Source organism: Patella vulgata, chromosome 8 (assembly GCF_932274485.2).
Source record: "Patella vulgata chromosome 8, xgPatVulg1.2, whole genome shotgun sequence".
In the NCBI taxonomy this organism is placed as follows: domain Eukaryota; kingdom Metazoa; phylum Mollusca; class Gastropoda; family Patellidae; genus Patella; species Patella vulgata.
Genome location: NC_065886.2, coordinates 52,649,166 through 52,655,785, shown reverse-complemented (window position 1 = coordinate 52,655,785; position 6,620 = coordinate 52,649,166).

Genomic DNA, 6,620 nt, shown 5'->3' with positions numbered 1-6,620 from the left:
TACACAACCTATAAAAAAAGCGTTGATTGAAATGTATTTTCAAGTGTTAAAGTATACAATGTTACTTTGCATAAGATGTTAAAAATGTTAATATTTTTTTTTTTATAAGCAATATTTTATTTAGATTTGTATCTGAATAGGGATTGGGGAACAGACATAGCCTATATTAAACCCCTCTCCCTATCAGATATAGATGGGGGGGGTTGGGATGACCTCTAGTTGGCCGGTCACCTCTGGCTGGCGGTTGTGGTTTCGATCCCTGGTGTGAGCGTATGTGGCTTGGAGATAGGGGCGCCTTCTCAACCTCGTGGGTTTACTCCGGGTAACGTGTTTTTCAAAAAGTATTTTACGTTAAAATGGGTTTTTAACGTTAGTTCGGACATTTAAGTCTCGAAATTGGGCCACTGCTTCACTATTTAAAAAAAAAGGAAAATATATGAAAAAAAACATATAATAAGTACCTTCCCCGATGTCTTTACTCCTCGTTTTAAACAGAAAAACAACAGAATCCAACTTATAGCCAGAAATAAGACCAATTTAAGGCTAATACCACCAATATTTTCCAAATTCTCGGCTTCATGTAATTGTAGAACGAATCGCCTAGGAGTAAAATTATTACAGATTATTCACAAACACACGACATATGCGAACTGGTGATCCCGGAAATAACCTGCAATTTTAATGAAGTACACTCCGAAATAACCAAGAATTAAAATTTTCCTCTGAAGTATAATGAGGAATTATTGTATTAACGTTACGGGGATTAATCACTAACACGTGACCTGCGTCACGTGATAAAGGTTGGAGTTAGGACGTATTTCATTCTTATGATAGGCTGTAAAGTGTGTACTCTTTCTATATTGTTATCCCCTTGTCAGTGATGGAGGACGGAGGGCCTGACAACGACAGCTGTCTAGTCGTTCGGGTGGGACAAAAACCGAGGTCCCTATATACATTGGCGTGCACGTAAAAGATCCCTTGGCAGTTGGAATTCGATATAAGAGTAGGTCATAGTGCAAAATTTCCCTCATAGCACACTGTATGGTGATATGCCCGTCTTCATTAACCCAGGTGGAGAAGACAAGTAGGATGTTAAACCCCATTTTATTTCATTTCTGTATTGTAATCAGATTCACTTAAAGCCGAGGCGTTAAACATGGCGACCAATATAAAATTACAGTGTAGATTTACCTACGTAAAATATTCTTCACTTGGTAACTTATACAGATGCTTGAGGTTACAATCCGAGAAATTAGTTTGGGTAAGGTTAAAGGTCAGATCGTCCATACTAATACCAGATTCTTCTAGACTGTCGGACAAACACGTTGAATTCATCATATCTACAATGTTTTTAAGCAGAACATGTAAGAATGTCTCATATTTCTCTGTTATCGATTGGAAATATTTCAATCGCCGTGCGGTCGACAGCTTTGGCATTTTCACAGTCCACGTACTATTCCAGTATTGTGACCTTTTTGTATTTGGAGTTTGGTTGTCGTTTTAGAGTTGGTGGTACAAATATTTTACGAAGTTCAGGAAAAGTCTCATTTTAAATTTTCATGTATCAAGGACAATTTTATCTTAACATCCACACAGTAATTTAGAAACTTCAAGAAGTTCAGGATGTGGTGGACTGCTCTGTGACACATATTTCGAGTCCATTTCCCAGCAAGATGTCAAACGTAGAGCATATCACGGCTCAAACAAGAATAAAATATATTCAAATTAATTTTAAATCCAAGCTGATTAAAATACAGATCTATATTTCGTTTTGTTTTTTATACTTTAGATGGCCTACACTACATGAAGATCTGTTCGGTTGTAGTGGAAGGCTGTGGCTTTTGACCCTATGCCATCAGACATTGATTAATCAACCAGCATTGACATTTCTAGTGGGTTACCTACATTTTCGTGCACAGCACGCCAAAAACTCGCCGTAACAGACCGTTTCATTGGCTAATCTCTCACATCAATCAGAACGCAGGTTATAAAGACAAGTAAAACGAAATTTTAAACTATAAAAAAAAACGAAACGAAATAGGATCTGTGTTTTAATCAAATTGTTTTAAATCCAACATTATCGATTTAAATCTACATTTTGTAATGACCAACAAATCTTCAACCTCTCCAAAATGCCACTTTATTATCAGTTAACGACAACAAAGAGTTGTACCTACCCAGTGAGATGCGAAGCTTCTGGCTATCGTTCATGTTCTTCAATGATGGAACTGGTTCAGATATACAATATGGTGAGTTCCAGAAATTATTACAAGTTGTCCAAGGTAGGTTACCATCCATGTTTATCATAGATACCATTAAGTAAAACATACCATAGGCTATTATCACGTTATAATAGATACACACCATAGTAACTATGGCTACCATAGCTAAGCCTGTGCCTGGTGAATGCAGAAAGACGAAATGAATCCACAAAAATAGAGAGAGAAATGGGGTTTAACGTCCATTCGATACAAACTAAGTCATTTCGGTACTAACATATGGTTCAATTTTATTTACATAATTCGCTTGCGCATAGGGGTTTTTATAAGTGGACACGGAGAAAACCCACGAGGTTCGACAGGCGAGCCTACTCCTTGTCACGCACAACCGGGTCCACAAATACAATAATTCGCTAACGTAGACCCCCCCCCCCCGCGTTTGTTGGTCGATAAAGCCCATCGGGAATATTCGGTCGTGGTCTCCTCTTGTCTGTGGTGTAGGATGGAGAGCCTGGCAACGACAAACGTCTAGTCGTTCGGATGATATGAAAAACAGAGGTCCCGTATACACACGTAAAAGAGCCCCTTGTCATTTGGAATTCGAAATAAGAGTAAGTCACAGCACCGTATAACAAACTGCATTGTGTATGTCCGACTTCATTATCCCGGATGGAGCAGAAAAATATGACGTTAAACCCCATTTAAAAGTTAAATATTCCCGAAATACACATTATCAGAATGATCTCTAATATTTATAGTTTTAATTTCCTGCTCTTTTTTGTTTAAAACAAATTCTAAACCCAAATAATCTTACCCACAAATAAAGGATTGACTTTCCAGATTGATATTGGACCCATCGAAGCAAACTGGCCAAAACTCAACTCAAAAAAGAACATTGGTAAACCGGCAAGGAAACACATGATGGTATAAGGTATAAGGAAAGCACCTGCAAGACAAAACATCAAATATACTGAGACGTCATGAAAAGGCATCAGTGATTTGGTTGGAAGAGCTAGAGAGGAATAATGCAGATAAACTGTGATTTTTGAAATACAATCTTGAATTAACACAAAAGGGCACCTTCAGTGTTCATGTAGCAACCTTTGTATATCGCCGTATCCAGTGGCGGACTGGCCAGGTTGTCAGCTTGCCCAATGGCAAGTGGACCCCTGAGGAAGTGCCCCCCCCCCCTTAGACATTAGACAAAATATCTAAAATATATATTATCAAAAAATATAATGAAAACAAAATCGGGAAAATTCTAATTGCATCTTTTTTTTTGCTGTCACATATTTTTTGAAAATTTAATTTATTCATTTTAAAAATTAAATGATAGAATTGTATTGGTGGGTGGGTAACCAATATTTTCAGACCCACTCCGCCACTGGCCATGTCTTCTACACAACTCTAAGACTCTAGAAGTTGTACTAACCCTACCCTTTTTAAAGCACATTTTTTAACCGATCTCCACCTCTCAACATTCTCATACTGTTGAATTTGATATTTTGTTTTTGAGAAAATTGATCTGTAACAAGAATATATTGACGAGGTTATGGGATGTATATATTTCTCAGCTTGACCGATATGCCAGAATATGCTCGTTTATAATGTCTTCTTGGTGCATATTAAAATTTTAACATCGAAATTGGTAAAATATGGATATTTATCAACTAGACTGTTAGATGCATTTCATATGATATCACATTATTGTTGTTAACTCTTTAGAAATATATTTGGTCTAACACTAGAGCTGCTTTTTATTTAACACCACGAGTGGAACACATAGGACTGCTTTTCATTGTGGAACTTTGTCATAGATACATGGAATTTGATAAAATAACTACTATATATATGTTGACACAGTATCGTTTATCCTTCAGTACAAATTGTATTGTGCCATTTCGCCATGGCCAGCACATGAACTTCAATTTCAATATATTTTATGATGACATTATTGTTGTTATGTGGTCTAACCTAACCTAGTGTTACAGTTTTTATTTAAAACACCACAAGTAGAGGCTACGTTTCATCACCGTGTCAACTTGCTATTGTTATCCACCGATTTGACTTTGTATTTTGACTACAACAGATGGTGCTTTATTTTCATTCAGGGAAGCTGCTTTGAGTCGGGACTCGGATGAGACTTATATAATAAACATGGAATCTGATATAATAAACAGTATATGCTGACACAGTATCGTTTTTCCTTCAGTTCAAATTATGCCATTTGGTATTTGTGGTGCACCAACTCATTTCCAGAACATGAACATCAATTCCCGTAATATATATCAATCGAAAGAAACTAAAATTTTAATATCAAGAAAAACGTATTGTTATAGTCACACCAATTAAAATAAGCTGGCTGTGTCCGTTTCTTATATCTCGAAGAAACAAAAACATTATTTAACTTACCACCTCCATTTCTGTAACATAGATAAGGAAATCTCCAGATATTTCCCAAACCAACAGCATATCCAACACATGACATGAAGAAATCTAGTTTACCACCCCAATTCCCTCTTTCTGGTTCCTCGGTACCTTCCGGAACAACTTCTTTCTTCTCTTCCACCATTGTAGACCCTAGATATGTGGTCACGTGCCTCCTCAAAATGAAGTCACACTATTAGAAGTTTGAAATGTCTTTAAAGAACTTGTGATTTTGAAATATTACTACCTATAAAGTTTATTTTTGAAAGTAAAATTATTTTGAATAAAATACATCTTTGAAAGTAAAATTATTTTGAATAAAATACATTTTTTAATTCCGTTGTGATTTTGAAATATTACTAACTACAAAATTTATTTTTGAAAGTAAAATTATTTTGAATAAATACTTTTTAAGTACCTCGGATAAAGTCCGTTGTGATTTTGAAATATTACTAACTATAAATTTATTTTAGAAAGTAAAATTATTTTGAATAAAACTACCTCAATCAAAGTCCGATGTTAAGTGTATAATAATACCTTTGTTCACTCGTAGATAAATTCTAAGATTGTCATTATCTTTATTAAAGTAATGAATATATTCACCATAATTTGTCTGGTGTTGAATATGAAGTAGATATAAATAAGGTTATTAAGCATAATATGGACATGTTTTCACATAATATTATAAACCGACGAGAAAAAACTATACAGCCCCTTTTAACGTTTTAAAGGGAAACTCTGCTAGTTTTATTTATTGCTGTATGAAGATACCATAAAACCGCTTTCCACACTGGTATGGAATTTCTACCAGCCTTAAAATGTTGTTTGTTTGATGATAACAGATATCCGTTCATCATTTTACTCTCACAGAAAAGACAACGTTAAGATATAAATGATTGAGTGCTCATATGTTTATCCCGATTTCGGTTCTTTTTACGTGATATGGTTCACATTATTCACGGGATAGATTCATCTTCTTATTTAGTGACGTAGTTCACATAATTCACAGTATAGATTCAACTTTTCAATAGTGACTTGATTCACAGTCCTCGTCTTCTCATTTAATGACGTAGTTCACATATTTCACAGTCCTCGCCTTCTCATTTAGTGACGTAGTTCACATAATTCTCAGGATAGAGTTCACATAATTCACAGGATAGATTCCTCACCACATTTAGTGACGTAGTTCACATATATTGTTCAATGACAGCCAGTAATTTGACTGTAGATACACAGGAAACAATTCTATCAAATATAATTACACTGTTTATTGCTGAGCGACGTTGCTATCAAATACAATTACACTGTTTATTACTAAGCGACGTTGCTATCAAGCAATACGTAGGGTAGCTCATACACTGAACAAATTATATGAGGGGTTAACATGACTTGTGTAATTTTGAACAGTCATGCTTCCAGCTTTGTGCGTGTGTTTAATGGTTAAATTACATATGGACAGATACATTATAATTATAAGATAACGGTTATTTGCACTACTTCTGTGTCACTCATCTTATGCGTACCAGCACCGTAAACCCATTGCGGATAACAGGATGAAATCAAGCCACTGTGTGTGAAATAACTTTATTTAACGCCCACTTCCATCGAGGTGATATCGCAGCCACTTTCTAAGCATTGTTATTTATGATACCACTTCTCATGAAATACATATAGCTAACAATTTCACGTTTGTAAGTTTCCAGAAACTTGAGCCATTTGAGAGGTGTGGTAAATGACAACACGGCATTCCCTACAGAACATTTGGTTCGAGAAGAGAACCCGGACAGTAGATACAAATGATACAGATGAACCAATTTTTGTATTGAAATATGCGATACAGATTAACCGTAAAGATTCAGTTTAAATATGGGATACAGATTAACGATTAAGGATTAATTTTAAATAAAGCACCCCCTCCCCCCTGCCCCACTAAAAAACAACAACAACAATCTCAGATTTTTTCTCTATCAATAG